The sequence below is a fragment of the Equus quagga genome, chromosome 2, assembly GCF_021613505.1.
Source record: "Equus quagga isolate Etosha38 chromosome 2, UCLA_HA_Equagga_1.0, whole genome shotgun sequence".
In the NCBI taxonomy this organism is placed as follows: Eukaryota; Metazoa; Chordata; class Mammalia; order Perissodactyla; family Equidae; genus Equus; species Equus quagga.
The window spans coordinates 181,019,114-181,045,503 of record NC_060268.1 but is presented as its reverse complement, the minus strand read 5'-3'; the positions used below and the strand labels follow the sequence as shown (position 1 = coordinate 181,045,503).

The following is a 26,390-nucleotide window of genomic DNA, read 5'->3' as shown; positions in this document are numbered from 1 at the left end:
GCTGGAGGGGAAGAAGGACAGGGCAGCCATGTGCGCAGCTCCCCAAGCCGTACCCCCATTCTTCCCCGACCATCTGGCACCACACCCCCCACCAAAGAAAAGCTGCCCATCTCTTGCCTCCCAGCTCACACTGAGGCGGGGACACGAGAGGCTCATGACAAGCTTGTTTTCTGATTCCCAGAAAAAGTTTCTGATGGGCTAACAGTTTCTAGGAAGGAAACAATTCTTATCTTGCATTTCCAATTACACTGTAAGGCCAGGGAGCATGCCATATGTCAAGCTGCTATAGGATGGAAGCTTCTAGATAAGGTAAGCTGTGGTGTCTCATGTGCCTATGTCACCATGGTGTCCCCATACTAATGCTCTGAGATACTTGGTGAGGCAAAAGCACAAAGTAATTACTTTAAGATTTTAGAATGTATCCAGTTGGGATAAACAACCCTTTATTTGGTTTTAGTTATTTAAAAATATAAGTAAATCTTATGTACCACACAGGCTGCTTAAAATGAAGGAGACAGTTTTCTTTGGAGCTTGAGTTCTCCACAAGTCACGGTCGTGACAACTACTTCTTCCTTCATGGGCCAACTCAAGGTCCCCTCAGTTCTGAGGCCACGAGACATGTGTCTGCTACCTCTCAGAGCTCCCAGGGCACTCTGTCCTCACTGCTACCAGGGCCAGAAGTGGGGTCTCAAGAGAACCCTTGGGACTGGACTCCCATCTGCCTTCCCTTCCACCATCTGGATACCCCAAAGCTCTTAATGTGCTTTTTGCCAACATTTGCAAACAGTGTCTGACAAATAAATCCCACACCTAAGATTTCACATACTCGGTTGATGCATGCTGACACACACTGTTGAGAAGTGTTGAGCAGGTGCTGAGACCAAGGGAAAAGGAAGGAAACAGCTTGGCTGCCAGACTTCAGGTAAACACAGAGGTGCGAATGAGGCCAGGCTCTGCCCTCTGCCCTCGGCCTGCAGGGAAGGAGGCAGTCCCCAGGGAGGAGAGAAGAGCCTCGACTGACCAGTTTTGGGATGGACACACTGAGGAGGGCAGCTTTTCTGAGGCAAAGTGCCTCTGCTCTTTCCCCAGTGGAGGCTAGATATCGTTCTACAAAGTTATCACCAGTCATCCCCATTGTGGGTCCAGACCGTTGGGCCCAAGGAGAAAGTGCAGGCCTGTGAGAGGGGCAGAGAGAATGACCGCAGTCAGACAGTGTAATCCAGAGAGGAGAGTTCAGAGTAAAACCATGGGCACATGCAATCCATAGGGCTTCTCTGCTTCCAGCAAATCATCTTGGCCCAAGAACCAAAGAACACAGGGCAGAGAGGCAGACACCTCCTTAAGCACAGGCCTGACCACGGTGCCCTTCCTGCTCCCAGCCAGCAACCAGAGGGCCGGGCCCTTCACCACAACGGTCCAGACACCCAGGTGATGGTCAAAACTGACCCTCCAGAAGAGCCCAGAGGTGTATTTCAAGGCCTCCTTGAAACATGCATGGTTTACCAGATGCACATTGCTGATCTTCGAGGCTAACACACAAATGGAAGATTTTCTATGTAAAGAAACCCTGACCTGAGCCTAGTGTGTTCACTTATTTCAAGTTCATGACTTGGGAGCGTGCCCCATGCAGGCCCTTCTGCTTAGCCTGGGAACGAGCTGGAGAAAACAGACCTGAGCTCTGCCTTCATAAGACTTGTCACTCCATGCAGAGAGATGCAAAAAATAAAACCCACACAAACTAACTAAAGTAACTACAAACTTCAGTGAGCCCTCTGAAAGACACCAGCGCGACGCTGAGGAGCAGGGCGGGGAGGATGGGTTCCTTTCACTGACCGTGTTCCGCGTGCAGTGCACAAGCCAATTCACAGACCTGTGAACTTATTTACTTCTTTCCTAACTTAATTCTCACAAAAGCCCTATTTGGCAGGTTTTACTTCCTTTTGATAGATGACGAAATGAAGGCCTGGGAGTTACAATTAGGTGTCCTGCCTAAAGTGAAGCAAGAGTGAGCCCACATCTGGGGCATCAAGCTTAGCGCTTCCACTGGCCCTTAAGGCAGAGCCGAGGCATTCCCTATCAGGGCCTTACACAGTGGATCTCTGTACTCACGTCCTCCCCACACCTGCCCCTTTCCTTCCAGTCTCTTACTGTGTCCACTTGACCTTCATGTCTCAAAGTGACCTTCCCTGATTCTGGCCTGGGCTACCTTCCTTTCCAGGAGCCCCCACAGCACTGCAGACTATGCTTTTTCACCACACACCAAAATATACATTATCATCACTACTTTTTTAATCATCTGTCTTCCCTAAAGGCTTATAATCTGTCTGTCCTCATTCATTCACTGATCACTCAGTGAAGACTTATGAGACATCTACCCAGAGCTAGACAGTGGCAGAGGAGCTAGAGATACAGGGGAGTAAGACAGAGACAGTGCCCCTATTGCATTTGTTCTGGGAGAGGGAGTGATAGAGCAGACCACAAACCCACACAAATGAATGAATGAATGAATATAATAACGACTGCTGCTGAAGAACCTTCAACGCAGTGACAGGCTGGAGCGTGACTGGTGGGGAGGTGCCTCTTTCGGAAGCGGGCAGGGAAGGCGCGTCTGAACAAGCAACATCTGAGCTGAGACAAGAACTCCAGCAGGTAGGGAAGGCCTGACCCACAGCAGGCCATCTGCAGATACTGCATAACGAAGGCAGTAACGGGTAGAACCAAGAGCTCCTCAGGATGCTCAAATGCTCATTGAAAGAATGAATGGTCTGGGAAAGAGAAGAATAAAACCTCCATCCAAGCCATTGCCACATAAATGAAAGGTTAAAATTTCAATTTTAGAATTCTGTCATATTTCCAAAAAGTCAACAGAAAAAGCATAGCTTCAATACCTTGATTTGTAGCATGCCAAAAAATTGACAAAATGCCACACAGGACACTGTGAACATTGGCTCAGAGGCACTACCAAGAGGTGAGTTACAAGTCACTTTAAAAGCTGAAGAAATCATTAAGTTCCTGAGTGAATGTAGAGGGAATCAGTGAGCTGGTGCCCTTTTCTGCTGAAATGAGCAGGCACAAAGCTGGCAGGTAGTTACCACCGCGTACAATGTGTGGGCCAGGCCTGGCCTTCCTTTGAGAGAGGTCTGAGGAGGCCAGGAGGACGGTCGCTCGGCTCCCACACCCGCTGTGCTGCTGGCCACCCCCTTCTCAGCAAGTCTGTGCACCAGGCCCTGCTCAAACAGGCTCTCTGCCTTTGAACCCTTCCCCCTGGATCTGTCAGCCCCCAGAGAGACGCTGGCACATCAAGATCATGAAACTCAAAACCTCTGCAACTCAAAGTTACATTTCTTTTCATGTTTTAAACATCTGACTTCTCCAAACTGCTTACTCCAGTTTTTCTCCTGGAATCAAACTTTCTATTCTCTTGCAGGTCTCTCACCAGCCACGGCCAGGCCACCCCCCACAGCACACAGGCTTACCTGGAGTGGTGGACCCTTAAGCTTGAGTGGTCCCAAGTCAGCCACAGCCCAAGAATGACGGCGCAGGAGGAGAGGGGCAGGACAAAAGCATGACAGGGTCACCTGGTTTTCTAACAGGTTTCCACTCACTACAACGCCTCCCTGCCTTCTGTCCCTAAGTCATCAGTAACAGTGGAGTCAGAGACATCACTTAACATTCTGCTTGCTTGAGCTTCTCTACAGGCCTCAGTAAGTGCATTAACCATGCTTCCTGAGGCTCTCCTGTGTCTTTTAGGAGTTACTGACCCTGTATTCCCCATCAGGGCAGGGGTGCTCACTGCAGGATGTTTAGGAAATGTGGAAGCACTTCTGGCTGTTGCAGTGACTAGGAGATGCACCCGGCAGGTAGTGAGCAGGACAGTCAGCTCAAAGACTTGTGTCTCTCACCTGCCAAGGCTGCTTCCAGCTGAAAAACCCTAAAGGCAGCTCCACTGACTCATGTGGGGTCACACCTGGATAGTTATAAATTACCCACAGTCCCATCAGCCAGAGATAACCACTATTGATTTTTTTTAAACATATTCTTTTCAGTCTTTTATTTTTAATCATTTAGATTTTCTCTTGATACGTTCAGGTGGGATGTTACAATAAGGATCTTTCTTTGTTATAAAGATTCCTGGGAACATCATTTGCAAAAAATGCAGAATATTCCTATGTCCAGATAAACCTTGATATACTTTAAAACTACCCCATTGTGTGCGGGGCATGCAGATTATTTTTATCTTTTGTAATGATGAAGTTCGCAGGAATAAACCATTTATGCATCCCCTCCCCCAAATGTGTGGTTGTATGAGGAAACCATCTCAGGACTGTTGAAGAGCTGCATTTTAATAAACAGCTCTGTATTCTGGGAAACAGCCATCTGAGTGAAAAGGCTGTCTGATCCACTGCTAGCTAGGTCTGCTCCTGCCCAACAAGGGTTCTCATCATCTATTAGCAGTACTATTCCTCCAAAGTGGCCCTACCAGAATTAAGAGCAGAGTGCCTAGGAGGAAATAAGCCTTCATTTGTCTTGCAAATTAAACTCTATTAACCCCACAGGCTGCTCCTTGAACAGGCTTCTAATATTAGTTACGCTGCATACATTATGTAGATTTCATGTTTTCAGCATTACAGTAGATGTAAAATATTTTAAAATTCTAGAATGTTTCAGAACCCAAAGAATTCTTGTTCCAATATGCAGGGAGTTTGGAGAAAGAGCATATTAGTTGACTCTCAGTCTGTATGATGCTCAATTACACAGATTATAATTGTCAAGTAAATATCGAAAAACCAAAGGCAAAATAATCCAGTGAATTATTCTGTTTGCTTAATTTTGTCTTCAAGAGATTTATCAGGCATAAAGGTGAAAATTACCTTAATTTGAAAAATTTACAGCTTGTTTCTTATGAGATCTGACCCAAGAGAAAGTCTGTGAAATCCAGACTTTACCCCTTACTCTTGAAGGAATCATAAGCAGCTACTTTCTCAGGCAGTCGTCTATTCTCCAGGGATAGAATGATGGGATGGTTCTGGAAAACATGTAAAACTGGAACTTTTCCATACAAATTTGAGAATAGCTTGTCAACCTCTACAAAAAGTCCCGCTGTTACTTTGCCTGGGATTAAGTTAAACCCACTGATCAATTTGGGGGGAATCAGACATCCTATCATTAGTGTGTCTTCCAACCCAAGAATATAGGATGTCTCTCAAATTACTTAGGCATTCTTTTATTTCTTCTGGTAGGGTTTTGTAGTTTTCAGCATATATATCCTGCAAACGTCATCAGTAGAAATCTATCTCATGGGGTTTTTTGTTATTATTATAAATGGAACTGTACTTTTAAAATTTCCAATATTTGTTGTTAGGATATAGAAATACAGTTGGTGTTGTAAGTTGAGTAGTTTTTTTGAAGATTTTTTAGGATTTTTGTATGAAAACAATCATGTCTTCTACAGAGACAGTTTTATTTCCTTCTCTAAAATACGTTTTTATTTTCTTTTTCTTGATGGACTTGGACTGGCTAGAATCTCCAGTTGAATAGGTGTAGTAAGACTGGCCTCTTTGTCTTGATTCTGATTTTAGAGGGAAAGCATTCAATCCCTCATCAGTAGGTAGGATGTTAGCTGAAAGTATTTCATAGATGCCTTTTTTATCAGGTTAAGACGTTCCTTTTATACATCTATTTAGATGATCACAGTGTCTCATTTTTTTTGTTGATATGTTGAATTGATTGACTTTAAAATATTGAGCAGTTTTGCATTCCTAGAATAAACTCAACTTGACCATGTTGCATCATCCTTATAATATATTGCTAGTTTCAATTTGCTAATATTCTTGAGGATCTTGCATCTATGTTTATGAAGGATAGGGCGATTCTCTTTTAATGCCTTTATCTGGTTGTGGTATCAAGGTAATCTTGGCTTCATAAGATAAGTTGGAAAGTGTTCCCTTTTTATGAATTATCTGGAAGAGATTTTATAGAATTGATATTCTTTCTTCTATAAATGGTTGGTAAAATTCACCAGTGAAGCCATCTGGGACTGAAGTTTTCTTTATGGAAAAGTTTCTACTTTAAATTCAATTAGTACAATAGACATAAAACTATTCAGGTTCTCTATATCTTCTTGAGTGAGGTTTCCTAGTTGTGCCTTTTAAATAAGAAGTCCATTTACCTAAGAAGTCAAAGGTGTGGGCATAGTTGTTCATGCTACACACTTCTCACGTTTTCAATGTCATCAGGATTTGCAGCTATGTCCCCTCTTTCATTGATATTGTTAACTGGTGTCTTCTTTTTTTCTTGGTCTGGCTAGAGATTTGTCAGTTTTGTTGATATTTTTCAAAGACTCAGCTTTTAGATTCATGCATATTTTCTGTTGTTTTTCTGTTTTCAACTTTATCAATCTCTATTCTTGTCTTTATTATCTCCTTCTTTCTGTTTACTTTGGCTTTAATTTGCAGTTACATTTCTGGTTTCTTAAAGAAGCTTAGGTCATTGTTTTGAGACACTTTTTCCCCTAATATAAATACTCAGTGCTATAAATTTCCCTCAAAGCACAGCTTTAACCACGTGCCACAACTTTCAATAGGCTTTCATGTTAATTCAATACAAAATATTTTCTACTTTACCCTGTGACAACTTTTTCAAATAATGGGTTATTTGCTACTTTCAAATTTTTAGATTTTTCATGTATCTTTGTTACTGATGAGTAATTTAACTCCATTGTGGTGAGAGAGCATATTTTACATAATTTAAATACCTTAAAATTTATTCAGAATTGTTTTATGGTTCAGAATATGGTCTGTATTAGAAATGATTCATGTGTACTTGAAATGAATGTATAATTGGCTTTTGTTGAGTGGAGTATGCTATAAGTGCCAATTATAACAAATTGGTGGATAACTTTGTGCAAGCTATCTATACTCTTATTGATTTTAGGTTAACTTGTTTTATTCATCACTGAGAAAGGAGCAGTGAAATCTCCATCTATAATTGCAGACTTGTTTATTTCTCTTTCCATCTTTGTTTCATATATTCTGTTGTTAGGTACATAGCCATTTTAGACTATTATGCCTTCTTGGCAAACTGACCATTTCATAATTACTGTCTCTCTCTATCCCTGGTAATACTCTTTGTTCTCATATTCATCAAACCACTTCAGGTTTCTTTTGATTAGTGTTTGCATGGTAAATCTTTCAGCTTCCTTGTATTTTTAAGTTAGCTCTGTCTTCCTATTTAAAGTGGTTTCCTTGTAGACAGACATAATTGGGTCTTGATTTTTTCCCTCACAATTTTACAATTTCTGTGTAATAATTGGTGCACTTAGACCACTTACATTTAAAGTAATTATTGACATGGTTGGATTAAAATATACCATCTGTTAGTTTTTTTCTACTGTTCCATCTGATCTTTGCTGCTTTTTTCTCCCCTTCTGACTAATTTTGGACAGACAGCCATGATATGATGATAGCCAATTTCTGTCCCACAGAAAGCTTGATTTTGGACCTGGATACACTTAATTTATTGAGATCTGATGAGGTTTGTTCTATGTAGCAAAAACTCACTGAAACTTCACTGGCAGTCAAGAGGTAACATTTGAGGACGAAAGTTCTTAATCACACAACTGGAGGCATCTCCCACAACACCTGGCTCTGGTTGTTCTATCCAGCGAGTTTTAATACTGTGTGTTTGTAAATAACCAAAGGAGTTAAAAATGCTAATATCTCAAGGAGAGCCACCAAGTCAGGGAGGGTGAAGATGACTCATGTCACCTCTTTTATAAGGCAGCAATGTCCTCAAAAAAGTAGGTAGGCATTACTCCAATGGGAGAATTATGATGAAAAATCAGAGGCTCAGAAAGGTGAGAAAATATACCCAGTAAGTGTTGTGTTATGTTTGTTATAGAACACCACCAATTATCCTCTTAAAGTTAAAAATCCTTAGTCAAACATTTCTTAAAAAAAAATACATATTTACTAATTGATTTCATTGAGTAACATTATCATCCTAGGAAACATTCCAGTTCAGTAACACTGTCATTGGTTTCCATAGCAGTAAGCATTTATAAAAAAAATATTCTAAAGCTTTTCTTCCTTTCATCAATAAAGCCTGCACATGTTGATTGAGCACTTATACAGGGCATGTCTTAATCTACCTCACAGGATAGGTAAAGGAACAGACAGGTACACCATGATTATTAGCTGTTCAGAGAATATTAAAGGTAACAAACAGAATAAATTCCTATTTAAATGTTGTGATCCATTGGAAGGGTAGGGGAAAATTATTAGGTTTGCGTGCTTATTTGGCTTTTACATTCAATCAGAATAACGTCCAAACACATGCAAATATTTAGATGAAATTAATAAAAAAGTGACCCTTGGTATCACGGAAGCAAATGTGCCTTTGTGTTAGTGCTCACATTGTGCTCTCTTTATTCTACAGCTCTGGAGTGACATGAAGCTGATGGACATCACTTTCTTTTCAGCTACTGCAAATACCAAATGCATATCTGCCTGTTGTAAATAACCCTTAATCTGCTGGAAGATATGAAAAATTACTTTCAATTTGCAGTATTTTTTCCCACTATCCTTAAAATGATTATTGGCATAGTACATGACTACAAATTCAGTTCAAGCCAACAAATATATATTATAAAACCACCTAATTTGAGCTAGTCAATGTGCTAAGGGAGTTATAGAAAGTAGAAGATAGCAGGGAAGCTGTGATGAAATATAGAATATTTATCTTGGATGAAACTCAATTTATTGACTTAATTGAAAAATATAGAGCCATACATCCAGCAAGTACAACATAGACATTGTTTTCAAGAACCCATGCATAATTTACCAAAATAGTATACATGCTGGATGCAGCTGAAGCAGTATTTAGTGGGAAATTTATAGCTATAAAGGATAGAAGTAGAAAGAGGAGAGTTGAACAACCAAAGATGCAAGCTTTCTTCTAAGTAGCTAGGAAAAATAATAAATCTAAGGAAAGCAGAAAGAAGGAGATAATTAATTTTTAAAAAAGGAAAACCATAAGCATGCAGAGAAAAACATAATTAGAGAAAAAGCAAAGGAAAAGTTGTCTTGTTCTTAAAGTATTAATAAAATGCATAAGCCTCTGCCTGAATCCACTCTCACCCAAGACAGAGAAACACTACCCTCTTCAAGTATGAAAAAGGATACATCACTACAGATACTACAGACATTAAGAAAAATGAAATATTATGAACAGATTTTGCCAACAAATTTAACACCTTAGTTGAAATGGAAAAATTCTGTGAACAATACAAAATATAAGAACTGATTCAAGAAGAAAGAGAAAACATAAATAGCTGCAGCAATTAAAGAATTTGAATCTGCAATTAAAAACCTTTCCACAAAAAAACTCCAAGCCCAGGCAGCTTCAAAGGCCAATTCTTCCAAACATTAAAACTATATAAAAACACATCAGGGGCCGGCTCTGTGTCCGAGTGGTTAAGTTTGTGTGCTCCGCTGAGGCAGCCAAGGGTTCAGATCCTGGGTGTGGACATGGCACCGCTTGTCAGGCCATGTTGAGGCAGCGTCCCACATCCCACAACTAGAAGGACCTGCAACTAAGATATACAACTATGTATGGGGGGGGGGGGGGGGGGGGGGGGGGAGGGATTGGGAAATAAAGCAGGGAAGAAAAACAAAAGATTGGCAACAGTTGTTAGCCCAGGTGCCAATCTAAAAAAAAACCAAACAAACAAAAAACCAAATCAGATGCAGATTCTTTCAAAGGATAGAGGTAAAGATGAAACACTTCCCACCTTGTTCCTAGTGTATTCCTGACATCAACCCTAGAAAATACACTGAGAAAAGAAAAATTACACACCATTAACTCGCATAACACAGACACAAAATTCTAAGTAAAATATTAACAAATAAAAGTCCACAATATACAAAGAAAAATCACAACCAAGTTGCTTTTATTATAAAAATGAAAGAATAGTTTAGCACTAAGGAAAAAAGGGGAATTCATAAAAAAAAGCAGAAGACATTAATGCAGAAGAAAGATCTGAGAAATTTCATCAATACACATTCATAATAGAAGCTCTCAGCACACTGGAGATCGAAAAGCACTTCCTTATTCTGATAAAGGATATCTAGTAAAAAATCTGAAAAGTAAATATTAAGTCTGAATGGAGAATGCTTTCCCCCTGAAGTCATGAACAAGACAAAGATGTCCACTATCACTGATTTTATTCAACACTGTACACAGATGAAATGATTATATATAAAGAAAATCCAAAATAAAATACAAAAATTAATAATAAACAAATTTAGGAAGATCACTTGATAAAAAATTAACATATAAAAACCAATTACAACGTATACCAGCAACAACTGGAAATTGATACTAAGAAAATAATACTATTTATGATAGCAACAAGAACAAAATATATTAGAATACATTTAGTAACCAATGTGCAAGATTTCTACACTAAAACCCAAAAAATATCATTGGAAGAAATTAAACAATTAAATAAATGACAAGAAATATCACATTAGTCAATTATAAGATTTTACTGATGTTGGATTATCCCCAGATGATCTGTGGAATTACTATAATCCCATCCAAATTTCCAAGAGCTTTTGGGGGGAGGGTTTAACTACTGACAAGTTGATTATAAAATTTATATGAAAAGTCATAGGACCTAGAATAGCCGTAATATTAAAAAAGAACAAACTTTGCGGACTCACCATACCTCATTTCAAGTTTGTAAAGTGAAGCTACAAAAATGGTAATAGTGTGCTACTGGTGTAGGAACACATGGATTAAGGAAACAGAATAGAGAATCCAGAAATAGATACACACATATATGTTCAATTGATTTTTGACAAAAGCATCTAGGCAACTTACTGTGAAAAAGAAAGTTGGTGGAATCATTGGATAAATATAGAGAAGGAAAAAAGGAACCCTGACTCTCTACATCACATCATATTCAAAAGTAAGTTGTACATGGATTATAGGCCTAATCATGAAACATAGTAGAAAAACTCCAGGAAAACATAGCATCTTGGAGTACGCAAGGATTTTTATTTTTAAAGACAGGTCACAAAATTCAACAATCAAAGAAGACTGATAAATTTGGCTTCATTAAAATTAAGAACTTCTATTTCTCAAAAGGCAACATGTATAGGGTGAAAAGGCAAGCCCTATTACTAGAATAAAATACTTGTAATATATGTAAATAAGACTTGCATGAAAAAATATATAAATTCCTACAAATCAGTAAGAAAAAGACAAAATTCAATTACTAAAACAGGCAAAAAGAAGATAAAAAAATGGGCAGTAAGCATGTGAAAAGATAGTCAATATCATTACTCATCAGAAAAATGCAAATTAAAATCAAAATGAGATAGTGCTACATAGCAATAAAATGGTTAAAACTAAAAAAGACCAACAATATCAAATATTGGCAAGAAAAATGGGAATTCTCATATCTTGCTGAAACAATCCTTTTGGAAAATGATTGGTAATAACTACTAAAGCTGAACACATACCTATTCAATGGCACAGTAATTCCACCTCTAAGTATATTACCCCCCAAAATGGCTGGATGTATTGACTAAGAGAAAGTATGAGTATTCTTAGTAGCTTTATTTGGAATAGCCAGAAAGTGAAAACAATCCAAAATTCCACCAACAGCTGAATGAATAAAATGGTTATATTCACATAATGGATGCTACTCAAGAATAAAAACCAAACAATCTCCTACTACATATCATAATATCAATGAATCTCATACACATAATGATAAGCAAAAATATCCAGACACAAAAGACATCCTGTATCCAGTAGGCAAAATATCAGTAAAAACACAGTTCAACACAACACCACCACCATCCATCAACTGGATATAAGTGATTTTTATAGATTACTTCATCTAACAACAAAAGAATACACATTCTTCTCAAGCTCCCCTGGAACATTTACCAAGACAGACTGTATTCTGGGGCATAAAACACGCCTTAAATTTAAAATAGAAATCATACAATGACAGCTCTCAGACCACAATGGAATTAAACTAGAAATAACAGAAAGAAAACTGGAAAATCCTCAAATATGTGGAGATTAAACAACACACTTTCAAACACATGGGTCAAAGAAGAAATTTTGAGATAAAATTAAAAATATTTTGAACTAAACGAAAGTGAAAACACAAATTATCAAACTTGGCAGATTGCAGCAAAGGTAGTACTTAGAGGGAAATCTATAGCACTTAATGTGTATATTAAAAAAGAAGGTAGATTAAAATCAATCATCTAAGTCTCCACTTTAGCAAACAAGAAAATGAAGAGCAAATTAAAGCCAAAGCAAGCAGAAAAAAAGAAATAATTAGAACAGAAATCAATAGACAAAGACAATATCAAAAGCTGATTCTTTGTAAAGATCAATAAACTCAATAGGCCTTTAGCCAAGTTAAGAATAAAAGAGCGATGACACAAATTACTTGTATCAGAAATGAAAGATGGACAGCATTACAGATCCCATGGATGTTAAAATGATAAAGGAATACTATGAACAACTCTAGGCCCACAAATTCGATAACCTAGATGAAATGGACCAATTTGTTCAGAGATACAATCTACCAAAAATCACACAAGAAGAAACAGACAATCTGATAGGCCTAATTTATAAATGAAATTGAATCTATAAGTAATTAATCTTCCCAAACAGAAAACATCAGGCCCAGATGGATTCACTGGTGAATTCTATGAAATATTTAAGGAAAAAATTATACCAAAACTCTACCGTCTCTTTCAGAGGAAAGAGGCAGAGGGAATACTTCCTAATTCATTCTACAAGGCCAGCATTACTCTAATACAAAACCAGATAAAGACATTACAAGAAAACCATAGACAAATATCTCTCATGAACATAGATGTAAAATCCGTAACAAAATATTAGCAAATCAAATACAATGATGTATAAAAAGCATTATACACCACAACCAACTGAAATTTATCCCAGGTATGTGAGGCTGGTTCAACATTTGAAAATTAATTAATGTAATCCATCACATCAACAAGTGGAAAGAGAAAAACCACATGATACCAATAGATGCAGAAAAAAAACCTGGGCAAATCCAACACCCATTCATGATAAAAACTCTCAGTAAACTAGGAATAGACAGGAACTTCCTCAATTTGATAAAGAATATCTACAAAAAACCTACAACTAACATCATGCTTAATGGTGAGAAACTTGAAGTTTTCCCACTAAGATCAGGAATAAGGCAAGGAAGTCCCCTCTCACCATTCCTTTTCAATATTGAACTGGAAGTGCTAGCTAACGAGTAAGACCAGAAAAAGAAGTACAAGGTACACAAATTGGGAAGGAAGACATAAAACTGTCTTTGTTCAGAGATGACATGATCGTCTATGCAGAAAATCCAAAACAGTCAACAACAGAATTGCTGGAAATAATAAGTGATTACAGCAAGGCTGCAGGCTACAAAGCTAATATACAAAAGACAATCTCTTATCAAAATATCAGCAATGAACAAGTGGAATTTAAAACAAAAAACAATACCATTTACATTAGCATGCCCCCAAAATGAAATACTTAGGTATAAATTTAATGATATCTGTACAAGATCTATATAAAGAAAACTATGAAACTCTTATGAACAAAAATCAAATAACTTAATAAATGAAGAGATATTTTGTGTTCGTGGATAGGAAAACTCAGTACTGTCAAGATGTCAGTTCTTCCCAACTTGATCTAGTGATTCAACATAATCCCAATCGAAATCCCAGCAAGTTATTTTGTGGTTATCAACAAACTGATTCTAAAGTTTATATAGAGAGGCAAAAGACCCAGAACAGCCAACTCAGTATTGAGGGAGAAGAACAAAGTTGGAGGACTTATACTACTCAATTTCAAGACTTACCATAAAGCTACAGGAATCAAGACAAGGTGGTATTGGCAAAAAAAAAAAAAAAAAAAAAAAGATCAATGGAACAGAATGGAGCACCCAGAAACAGACCCCATGAATACTCAACTGTTCTTTGACAAAGGAACAAAGGCCATACAATGGAGGAAAGAGAGTCTTTACAACAGACAGTACTGGAACAACTGGACATCCACTTGCAAAGAAAGAAATATAGACACAGACCTTATACTCTTCTCAAAAGTTAACTCCAAATGGAGCTTAGACCTAAATGTAAATCACAAAGCTGTGCAAGAGCAACCCTAGATGACTCTGGGTATGGCGATGACCTTTTAGAAAAAACACCAAAGGCACAATCCATGAAAGAAATAATTGATAAGCTGGACTTCCTTAAAATTAAAAACATCTGCTCTGCAAAAGCCAGAACCAAGAGACTAACACAAGCCACAGCCTGGGAGAAAATACTTGCAAAAGACACTTGATAAAGGACCTATCTAAAATATACAAAGAACTCTTAAAACTCAACAGTAAGAAAACAAACAACACAATTAAAAAATGGGTCAAAGACCTGAAGAGACACCTCACCAAAGATATACAGATGGCAAAATAAGCATATGAAAAGATGCTCCAAATCATACCTTATCAGGGAAACACAAATCAAAACAACAATGAGATACCACTACACACCTATTAGTATTGCCAAAATCCAGAACACTAACAACATCAAATGCTGGTAAGAATGTGGAGCAGTGGGAATGCTCATTCATTGCTGCTGGGAATGCAAAACAGTACAGTCACTTTGGAAGACAGTTTGGCAGTTTCTTACAAAGCTAAACATATTCTTAGCATAGAATCCAGCAATCATGCTCCTTGGTATTTACCCAAAGGAGCTGAAAAGTTACCTCTACACAAAAACCACACAGATGCTTATACCAGCTTTATTCATAATTGCCAAAACCTGGAAGCCAGCAAGATATCCTTAAGTAGGAGAATGGATAAACTAGTACATTTAGACAATGGAATATTATTCATCACTAACAACAAAAGAGCTCTCAAGCCATGAAAAGACATGAGGGAAGCTTAAATGCATATTACTAAGTGAAAGAAGCCAATTGCAAAGCCTCCATACTGGATAATTCCAACTATATGAGACGCTGGAAAGGCAAAACTATGGAGACAGTAAAAAGACCAGTGGGTGCCGGGGTTTAGGAGATTAGGAGGGAGGAATGAATGGGGGCATCACAGAGGATGTTTAGGGCAGTGAAACTACTCTGAATGATACTATATGGTAGATACAAGTCATTATATATTTGTCCAAACACACAGGTTCGCCAAGAGTTAACTGTAATGTGAACTATGGACTTAGGGTGAATATGATGTGCCAATGTAGGTTCATCAGTTGTAACAAATGTAACATTGTAGTGGGGATGTCAATAATAGGGGAAGCTATGCATATTTAGGGGCAGTGGGCATATGGGAAATCTCTGTACCATCCTCTCAAATTTGTTGTGAACCTAAAACTGTTCTAAAAAAATAGTCTTAACAAAAAGACACCATGCAGTGTGATTCTATTTATATGAAGATCAACCATAAGCAAATCTAATCTATAATGATAAAAGACAGAATAAATGATTACTTCTGGGCAGGAGCTATTAGCTGAGAAAGAACATGAAGGAGCCCTGTGGGACTTGTGAAATGTTCTAAATCCAGATGATTTAGAACATCTTAGATGCTCCAGGTGATTGGTACAAAGGAGGGTATGTATGTGTAAATTTTTATTGGAAAAAAACTTCAGATTAGTGTACTTTCAATAAATGTTTTACCTCAGTCAAAGTTTTTGCATCTTTTTTTATCATGTGTTTCATCATGAACTGTAGAATTTCGATTTGATGGCTAGAACTCAAGCAGCCACACTGAACCAGGAGGAAGAGCATGCCATGATAAAATAGTCCAGACATTTTTGGATTTGCTGCCACTGTCTCAGAAATCTCAGCCAAATGTGGGAAAGTCTAAGCAGAATCTTGATACCATATCAGAACCTTACCTCATTCTATTCATTTTTCCTCATCAGTTTCAGGTTAGGAGTATTATATTTTGGATCATTCATCCAAGAAGGCATTCTTCTTCCTAACTTTGACACATTTTGGCTGGGACTTCCAAGACAGTGGCAGTGAGTTTCAAAATCACTGTGACAGAGAGAAACTCGGCCACGAGGGCACTCGGAAGGCAGGGTAAGTATCTGCTGCTTCTCTGCTTTCCAAGGGGTGATACCTAGTTTTTATGCCCACAGAAGATGAGATATTTGACCTTCGATGCACAGAATCATATTTACAATCATAATCCTTGGTTCCTGACACTCTCATCATTGGACCATGTCACATTTTTAAATGAATACAGCATCCACAAACCCACCACCGAAACAAAAGCTAGAGCTGACACCAGTCCACACGTAAGAACCATCCCATTCTCTGAGGTCATACTCCTTCTGAATACTCTGTGCATTATTCACTTGCTTTCTTTTAATAAAGTCTTATTGTATCCATATGATTTCTACAATGTATTTTAGATCTTAGGTATGTTTCATTTTATGAAGAGAATTACACAAGGGTAACAATTTGGGGCTCTTTACACTTACTATTATATTGCTGATATTCACCTGTATTGTTGCATATCACTGTAGTTCACATGCTCTGACTGTTGCTTAATATTCCGTTGTGGGACAAGAACACAGTTCACTCATCCACAGCCATTAATAGGCATATGAATCATTTTGATGTTTTTGATATTGCCAACAGTGCTGCAATAAACATTCTTAGGTATGTCTCTTGTATCTCTGCAAAATTTCTCTTGGTGGGTATTTACCTACGTGAATGTACAACTGCAGTACCCAGTGCTAAATTCTTGTCCAAAGTCCTGCACGTTCGTACGCCCATGGGCAACATACGATGATTCGCCACCTGTTCCCTCTAGTTGGTGCTGTGAGACTCTCTGCTTTTGGACAACTGAAGGTGTGTAACATGGTATGTCATTGGGAACTTGATGCATATTTCCCCAGATCACTAATGCTGCTGAACATCTCTTTGTATGGCTACTAGAGATTTATGAATTTTCTAACATTAAATGTCTTGCACATCTGAAAGAAACCTACATTTTCTACACAATGTGAGATTTAATTTGCTAATTGTGCTTAGGATATTTTTCATCTATTTTAACGAGTGAAATAGACCTGTAATGTTCACAGAATGTCTATCTGATTTCCATATCACGATTATGCTCACCTCATAGAACGAGGTGGGTGGAGAGCATCCTTCATCCCCTTGTTTGCATTTTCTGGAAAAGTGAATATGAAATTGAGATAATGTGTTTCAGAAATGGAAGAAACTACCTATCAAAACTGAGTCACATGGTTTTCTTTATGGGAAGAGTTTAACCACTGCTTAATTGCTTTTAGAGTTATAGAATTACTGAAGCTTTTCATTTATTTATTCAAGCTATAATTTTTAAGGAGTTATGTGAATTTTGTCTAGGTTTTTAAAATTTTAGCATATAGCTGTACACAAGTTTTACTAACTTTTTAATCTCTAATTTTTCTGTACTTTTCCTTACTATTATTTACGTCCTATCTTTCTTGAGTCAATTTTTCTCAAGAACCAATTTATGGTTTTGTTTATTATATTTTTGTTTTGTATTGTATTAATTCTACTGTTACTTTATCTTCTACTTTTTAGTTTTATTCTATTGTTCATTGTTTAACTTCTTAAAATGAATACCTCACTACTACATGTTGCTAAGATTCAAAACTCTTTTTCTTATATTTTAATTGTCACTTATATGCTATTATGTTTTGCTTACATTAATATATTTTGTCTTGTTATTATGTAGTGATCCTTTTTATCTCTAACAATACAGTTGTCTTAGAGTCTATTTTATACATAAATATAGCTATACCAGTTTTCTTTTGGTTAGTATTTTCCTAGGATGCTTCACTCCATTCATTTACCCTTAAAGTCTGAGTATTCTATACAGTCCTTATGAGTGGCATATAGATTTATATTCAACCTGTCAGTCTTTGTCTTTTCTATTGGTGATTTTAGTTCATTTACATTTATTGTAATTATGTTTAATTTTTGAGGTCTTGTGTACAAGAGAATATTTTTATCAAGCCCTCATATTTTAAATTTTCTCTTTATGCAATGTTTTAGAATTGTCGCTGATATTCTTAAGTTGCACTAGGATATATCTGGGAGTCAGTTGTTTCTTTTCATGGCTCTGGGGTACTCTTGGACCTTTTATTCTGAGGTTTTTCATCTTTTCTTAATTTCAAGAAATTTATATCCATTGTATCTTCAAACATTTCTTCCTGCAGTGAATGTGCAATGGGAGACACGACCCTGTTGTTGATGCCTGTTCTCAGCCCTCAGGGGCTTTAGTAAGAGAAGCAGCCCACTGTCCACAGTGAGCCACTAGGCTCAGTTTACACCCACCAAACACTGCTGTGTCTTGGAGATTTAGATGCAGTCAGTGTGACCAGTAACACATTTCCTTCTGTGAGTATGCAAAGGAGAGAATATTGGGCTTGCACTCCTCTTCACTGACCACTCAGCACGTTTCGATCAACTACAGAAACGCGTTTGCATGTAAAATTTAGGCTTGAGGCTAGGGTGAGCTGGGAGTAGTGCCCAAGGAGCAAATTTAGGCACACACTCAGTTTCAGGGTTGTGCAAATTGCAAGGTGGGCACTTGCCATATTGGTCTAAGGCTGCTCTAACAAAATACCACAGGCTTGGTGGCTTAACAACAAAATGTATTTTCTCACAGTTCTGGAGGCTGGAAGTCCAAGTTCAAGGTGTCAGCAGGATTGGTTTTATTCTGAGGCCTTTCTCCTCGACGTGTAAATGTTCGTCCTCTTGCTGCCTCTTCTCAGGGTTGTCCCTCTGCACAAGTGAGCACCTGCTGTCTCCTTGTGTCCTAAACTCTTCTTATAAGGACATCAGTGAAAATGGATTAGGGCCTACCTCAACTGCTTCACTTTACCTTAATTACCTTTTTAAAGGACCTATCAGTCATCCTCTAAGGTACTGAGGGTGACAGCCACAACATACGAATTTGGGGGGACACAATTCAATGCATATTAAATGCACAAACCTGAGTGAGCGCCTCCTTAGATGCTACCCCCTAGGCAGGTCTCTTGCCTCACCTAGTCCCAGCCCTGCTAAAATTCTGATGGTAATCTATTTTTCAACTGATTCACTCAGCCAGAAAGGAAGAAAGCAGCCTGTATTTGAACAAGTACATGGACATTCTGGAGGACCATATTAGGAAGCAAGATCCAAAGCCATCTCAGCTCCTGTGGACACAAGCGCTCCAGCAAAGCAGAGCCACACTGCACAAGGCGCTTCACTTTGTGAGGAGGGTCCTGAGTCAGAGGACACTGCAGGCCCATCTGCACCAGGCTCCTAAGACACGTTCCTTGTCCATACCCCAGCGGTTTTCTCTGCAAGGGGCACAAGGCCTCCCTGGGAATGAGAAGAACACTGTTCCCTGCACTAATAAAGACGTGGAGCTCTGCAGATATACACTATGTTACCCATCACACCACACTGGTCAGTGACAAGGGGCGCTTCTGCCTATGCAGGTCATTGGAAATAGAAGATATGTGAGCAACAAAACACTTTTATTTAAGAGAAGCAAACCTTGGAAAACCCTACAGGTTTACAGTCTCTGATTTAGATAAGACAAGTGTGGCTGCTCTTGTCAATTTAAACTTGTGTAACTTACAATGTTCACTTAATGAGTTTAAAACCTAAGTGATAACTTGCATATGATTAATTGTAGACTATTTCATGATTATATAATATCTGATTTACTCAAAAGATTATCCTTCTAATTTGTTTTGCTCACATACTTTTCCTAGATATTTCCTTACAAATGCAACGTGAAACCAGCCTCATTGAAGACAAAATGCTGTAACTTCAAAAAGGACTTTCATTCTAGGGGGAAATGGACGTCCACAAAACAATCTATAGAACTCATAGGAAATCAACAGTGCAATACTGAAAGCTTTTCCTTTACATTTAGGAATAAGACAAGAATGCCCATCACCACAACTTCATTTCAAAACTACATTAAGAGACCTAGCCAGAGAAGTCAGAACAAAGAAAAAGGAAAGGTATAATTCAAACGAAGAAATGCTAGCATTAGGCAAGCTTTCTGCAATGGCTGCTCAGAGGTACTGCACAGGTAGGATTCACTCCAAATTGGGCTACAAGCCTAATCAACACAGAGGCCCATTTGCAATGATGCAAGCAAAGAAAGCCTCTTAAAAGCCATCGTTTATTGAGTGCCCACTGAGCATTAGCATCAGTGCTAGTCAGTGTTAGTGACGCGTTAACACATCCCATTCTTACAGCCATCCTGAGAGGGCTGCTATCAAAGGTACACATGCCACTGCCCCAGCCTGGACTCCAGTAAAGACACTATGCACTTCAGGGGCTTTGCTACCACAAAAATTTGTAACTACAGAGCAAAATGTTGTGATGATAAACATTTTACTTCATAGACGAATTTCTTAGGCATAAGAACCTTACAAACCCTAACCTATTTGAAGAAAAAAAAAGATAAAAAGATAACTCAAAAAAACAGATTTTACTTTTTCTCAGTTAAACATTGGCGAAGAAGAGGCAGATATTAAACTTAGAGGAATGTATAAATTTTCCAGTCCCAGGGTTTTTGGCACAGAGAACACAAGTCCACTTTCTGTATATATCTGGGCACTGGACTCAGCAGGGTCTCCTTGTGGCACATTTGTGAGAAGCTCTTTTATTCTTTCCTCTGAGGATGCAGGTCTGATCTTTGTGATCTTCTTTCCATGTTTACTCTAGTTTACATTACGAGAAACAATTAGAAATAAAGCAAAAGTCCAGTAATTATCAGCAACTTTAGAGAAAGCCAATTATCAGAGTTTTAAATTAAATTATAAACCAAAAAAATTATTTAAGAAAACCCAAAACATCTAAGGACTTCTGCTTCCCAGCAAGATGGAGTAAGTAGCAGGATAAGATTTACTCCCTCATCTAAAGCAACCAAAAAGAAAAAACAGACAAAGCATATGAAACAACAGTTTTTAAGACACTGGATAGTCAAGGAGAGTGACCAAAGAGAGACAGGAAACAAATTAGACGAATGCTGTGACTGCCCTGGCTTACTGTCTGGCATGTCTCCAGGCCACAGCACCAGGAGGTGTACATGGGAGGAGCCTGGTGCACTCACTGAACAAACGGAGCTGTGGACTCAGGAGACCAGGGCAAGTAGAGTTTGCAGGACAGAAATGAATGCAGCACAGAAAAGAGACTCAATGCTGCTGCAAGGCTGGGACGATGCCTATTCCCAAAAGCTGGACTGGAAAACCTCCTAACTCGTGGAGCATTAAGGAGAGTACCCAGCAGGTCTTGCCTCGGTGGTGGGAAATAACCAGCCCTGGACCAAACACTGCGCTGGTTTTACCTGACAAATCTTAAAAGACAGACCGAAAAGAATCAAGCTGTTTCAAGGAATTTAACTGCATCTCAGAACAAAGCTCAAGAATATTTACAAGAATGCAAAAATATCCTGCACCCAACAAGGTAAAATTCACAAAGCTAGGCATCCAATCAAAGATTACCAGGCATGTAAAAAGCAGGAAAACATGATCCATTATGATAAGAAACATCAACCACTTGAAAACAACTTAGAATTTAACTCAGAATTAGACACGGACACGAAAACAGCAATTGTAACTTATTCAGGTGTTCTCAGAAAGTTACATAGAATTATAGAATATATGACAAAAAGAGACACAAGGAGAACTTCTAGTGATGAAAACTACGAAATCTGAGATGAAAAATACACTGGATGGGAAAAGCAGCCAATGAGACACTACAGAAGAAAAGATTAGGGAACTTGAATACATACCTATAGAAACTATCCAAAATGAAGGACAGAAGAAAAAAAAAAAGAATCGACAAGAGGGAAAAAAGGAAGGAGCATTAGTGAACTGTGGGACAACTGCAAGAAACCTTATATATTTGTAATTGGAGTTACTGAAAGAGAGGAAGAGAAAAAAATATTTGAATTAATAATGGGCAAAATATTTCCAAATTTGATGTAAACTATAAATGCACAGATCCAATATACTCAATGAAACCAAGGACAAGAAACATGAAGAAAACTATACCAAGACTCAGATTGCTCAAAAACATTGAGAAGGAACCTTACAAACAGCCAGAGGGGGGAAAAATAACGTATTACATAGGCAGGGACAAAAGGATAAAAACAACAGAATTCTTGTTGGAAAAAGTGCAAGCAAGAAGATAGCAGAGCAAAATCTATAAAGTATGGAAAGGAAAAAAACCTGTCAATCTAGAATTCCACACCCAGTGAAAACCTCTTTCAACAATCAAGGAGCAATCAAGACTTTCTGGACATATAAAAGCTCCAAGTATTCACCTCCAGCAGATCTGCACTATGAGAAAGGTTTAAGAAAACCCTCAGGCAGAAGGAAATGATGCCAGCTGGAAACACAGTTCTAAACAAAGAATGAAGAGCAAGTAAGCCTTACTTAGACACAGCCACATTCATTATTTATGTATTGTCTGTGGCTGCTTTCACAGCACAACAGCAGAGTAGGGTACAGACTACAGATGGTGAAGCCCAAAATATTTACTATCTGGCTCTTTACACGTGGTATTTGCTGACCCTGTATCAGACAAATCCATTTTAATTTAAATCATTTGCCCTTCAACATCTGTGGACCTGTTACTCTCTTTTTTCATATATGCAAAGAATAATTTCCAGAAGGATGTTCAACAAATATCAGCACTGCTTACTTTTGAAGCTGGGGGATAGGAGGTGATTTGTCTTTTCTTTCTTTTGCTTTCCTGCATTGGTCACATTTTAAAAAGAAGTATATGTCATTTTTATAAAACAAAGTCATTAGTCTTAAAAACTAATAACTGCATTATATAAAAATTTAAAATACAGACAAAGAAAACAGGAACTTCCTCGATCTTCACCCTTAAGAGGGCTATCACTGCCACTTTATTCACTTCAAGCATTCTCTCACATTACATAGTTGTAACTGTAATGTACATACAATTGAGTATCTTTGCTTTTTCATTTAACTTAACATCTGTCCACGATGACACAGGTTCCACAGGCTTACGATGCTGACTATGCTTGGTGAGATGGATGTGGCACTGTTTCTAAATGATTTCTCTATTGTTGGACATTTAGAAAGTTTGTTTCCATGTTTCACTATGGTAAGTGAAGCTGCAATGTAATATTACCCGTTTCTCTATTTTCTATTTCTCCAGAAAATGTATTTGCAAAGTGGGACTCCTGAATCAAAGCGTTTTAACATTTTTATGTCTGTCTGCATATGGTCACAAGATTGATCTCAATTGACACTAGTGGTAGCATCATATGAAAACAGCCCAGTTTCTGCCCATCCTTGAAAATATTGTACATTTTTACTTACATTTTTTCCTAACTTAATGGTGAAAAATGGCATTTTGTACTAATTTACATAAAAATTTGCTCAGAAAATATTTTCAGATATGAGATATAAAGCTGTTACTTGTCAAGGATCTATTTAGAGCTAGCTCCCCCTTGACTTCACTTACTCCACTGCACCTCAGTACTCCTCAGCAGCACACGCAGTTCTCTTAGCAGCATGAGACGTGGAATCAATTGTCGTTAAATGAGAATATCCTTAATTCGACCTTTAGCAGCACCCAGTGACTCTAGGACAAAGACAATCCCTCGAACCCGCTCTCTACTGGGGCTGGGTGAATGGCCCTCTCCTCTGACACCCAGCACATGCACAAACACCCCCGAATTTCTTAAGAATCAGCCTGGCTTGCTCACGGCGCAGCGCAAGCAGTGCACAAGGGCCCATCTCATTCCAGGGCCTAGAACGTGCTGATGCACACTCAGCACTGGGCTGTTTGTTGACTGGATGAAGGAATCACTAATGTTGAGCTAAAACCCAGCTTGGCTTTCAGTCATGTTAACTCCACTCTGGCATTTATTTCTGTCCTGTACTGAGGGGTTACATTTTCACTCATTTTAATCTTTCTGAGCCTCAGTCTCTTCATTTGTGACAGAGAAGCCTCCCTGCCTCATGGGGTTAGTGTGCCAATCAAATGAGATGTGACATTAGAAAGTGCTTTATCAACTATAAAGCAATCCACATGCAATTAATTTCGAGGACAGCATAGCAGTAAAATCTGGCACAGTTAAAAACGAAGATAACCCAAATAACTAATCACAGGGTATTAAATTATGTTAAATAAATTATGATACATCCGTAAGACAGGCTACTACATATCTGAATCTAAAGATATGGAAGAATACATATGTTGCTGTATGAAAAGACAGATCACATTACAAATATATACAATGTGATCCACATGTTATTAAAGTTTGTATAGTGTAGGCACGAAAAAGAACCTGGCCTGACTGATAATATACAAATAGCAGTTATATCTATGATGGGAATACGGATTTTTCTTTAGACTTTATTTTCAGCGTTGAACACATATACCTTGTATAATCTCAAAAATTATAAAACCATATGCACACATAAGCCATCATTGTTATAAATGTACAAGTCCCTGAAATAGACAATTTCTAGACGTCTGCATCTGTCAGGACTGTCCCTGCTCTGGAGTCTTCTACTCTGTCTCATCATTTGAGCCACATGCGGCAGATGGATGACATCTTCAGTCAACAAGCCATTATTTGGTTCCTCAGCACAGTTGATGAGAACAGAGCGCTAAACCCTTGTCCCTATTTTCAAGGAGATCACTGTCTACCCTTAAACGGGACCATGTAAATTTTGGGCCATGTCGTCACAGTCGAGCTACAAATTCCTAAGAAGTGGGGATAGTGGTTATTAAAAAAACCAGACTGGTTCCATAAATAGAAAATGTCAGGAATCAAAATAGGTAATCTGGAAACATGGATGGAAAATATAAGCCACAAACTGCTTCTCCTTGCTTCATGCTGTGACCAGATTGATACTGATGAGGTTTGGGATTTCAAGGTATTTTCCCTTTCTGTTTTCATTAAAAACAAAACAAGTGTAAATCTGTACTTTTGGACAGCAATGCACTTTTCTAAAATATTTACAAAATAAAGCAATTATTTTTAAAGTGAGTCATTTTTCTTTAAATGAACAGTACCAGAGGCGGCCTGGCCATTTTTTTCCTTCAGTATGAGCATGTTAGTGCAATGAAATAATTCACAAAATGGCTTCACCTTCTGATAGCACTTTGCCCAGTAATTGGTATTTAGGAGCTCTTGCCAGCTTACCATTAAAAATGGATTATTTTATTGATCATAACACCTTAAGAAAAGCATCCGAGCTCTGCCATGAAAATCTTCCTCCTGTCTTCTTTTCCTACCAGCTCTAACAGGCTCCTCATCCAGTGCACTCAACCTGACACGCACCAACAAACCAATGGTAACTGAGTCTCAAGACGAATTTTAAACACTGCAATGAGTTCATCTTCAAGGACCTACGAGCTTTATGAGCACAAAAATTTTTTTTCCTAAAAGCAGAGGAGAAGGTAGATGGAAATCTCAGCCTGCAAGACTGTTTGTTTCAAAGGAAGGGTTAATATCTTTCCTCACATCCAGCCATGAACTACACCAAAGAGCTCCTCACGGCATGAGATGGGAAGACATTTCACTTGATGTTGCTCAAATCCAACTTTTAAATTGCCCTTCAGAGGGATCTCTAGGCAGACAAGCCGACCTTCTACAGGGAGATCAAAGAGAAGAAGAATAACAGTGGCCAGGCCCTTTCATGTGGACGGACAGCACCCGTGCCGGGCACCTGTTGGCCCTCCGGGCTGAGATGTCGAGGGAATTACATATTAACTAAGCACGTCGAGGACTGGTGCGCGCAGAGGGCGGATGCGGGCGGCCGGCTGGCCAGAGAGGAGACACGCTGTGATTAACCAGACAAAGACACAGCAGCAAATCAACTGCCCAATTTCTCTCAATTGTTTCTAGCAAAAGTCCTTTTAAAGGTCCACTGCTCCACGAGCAGATCTATGCATATGAGGGCGTCGGCAGCTCTCTGACATGTTATTTAGCACCTCCGTGAAAAGAACAAATCACTTGACATATTTGTTCCAATAAATTGCATCTTCCTCTCCAACCTTCTGGATAATTTCATGCTTAAGATGAAGAGTCCAGAAATGCACCTCCACCGGGCCTGTCACACCCTCCCTTTTAAGTCTCACTGCCAGGCCTCCCAACCGTGAAAACCTGCAGTCAGGTTTCCAGGTACAGGAAACCATCTTCCTGGGATACAGCTGAGATCATGAACGTGTTTTATTTGTGAGCTATGGCAGAAATGCATACTGACTTAACTTCTCCCTAAAGACAATCCATGTGAAGGGATAGCCTTTATGAAGAACTA

The 26,390-nt window shown here is 38.5% G+C and overlaps 1 protein-coding gene across 3 annotated transcripts in view; it reads right to left on the bottom strand.

The window, feature by feature from the left end:
* MGMT (O-6-methylguanine-DNA methyltransferase) overlaps nt 1-26,390 on the bottom strand; it is a 293,105-nt gene that overhangs the window by 105,192 nt on the left and 161,523 nt on the right. The gene's annotated exons all lie outside the window — the stretch shown is intronic.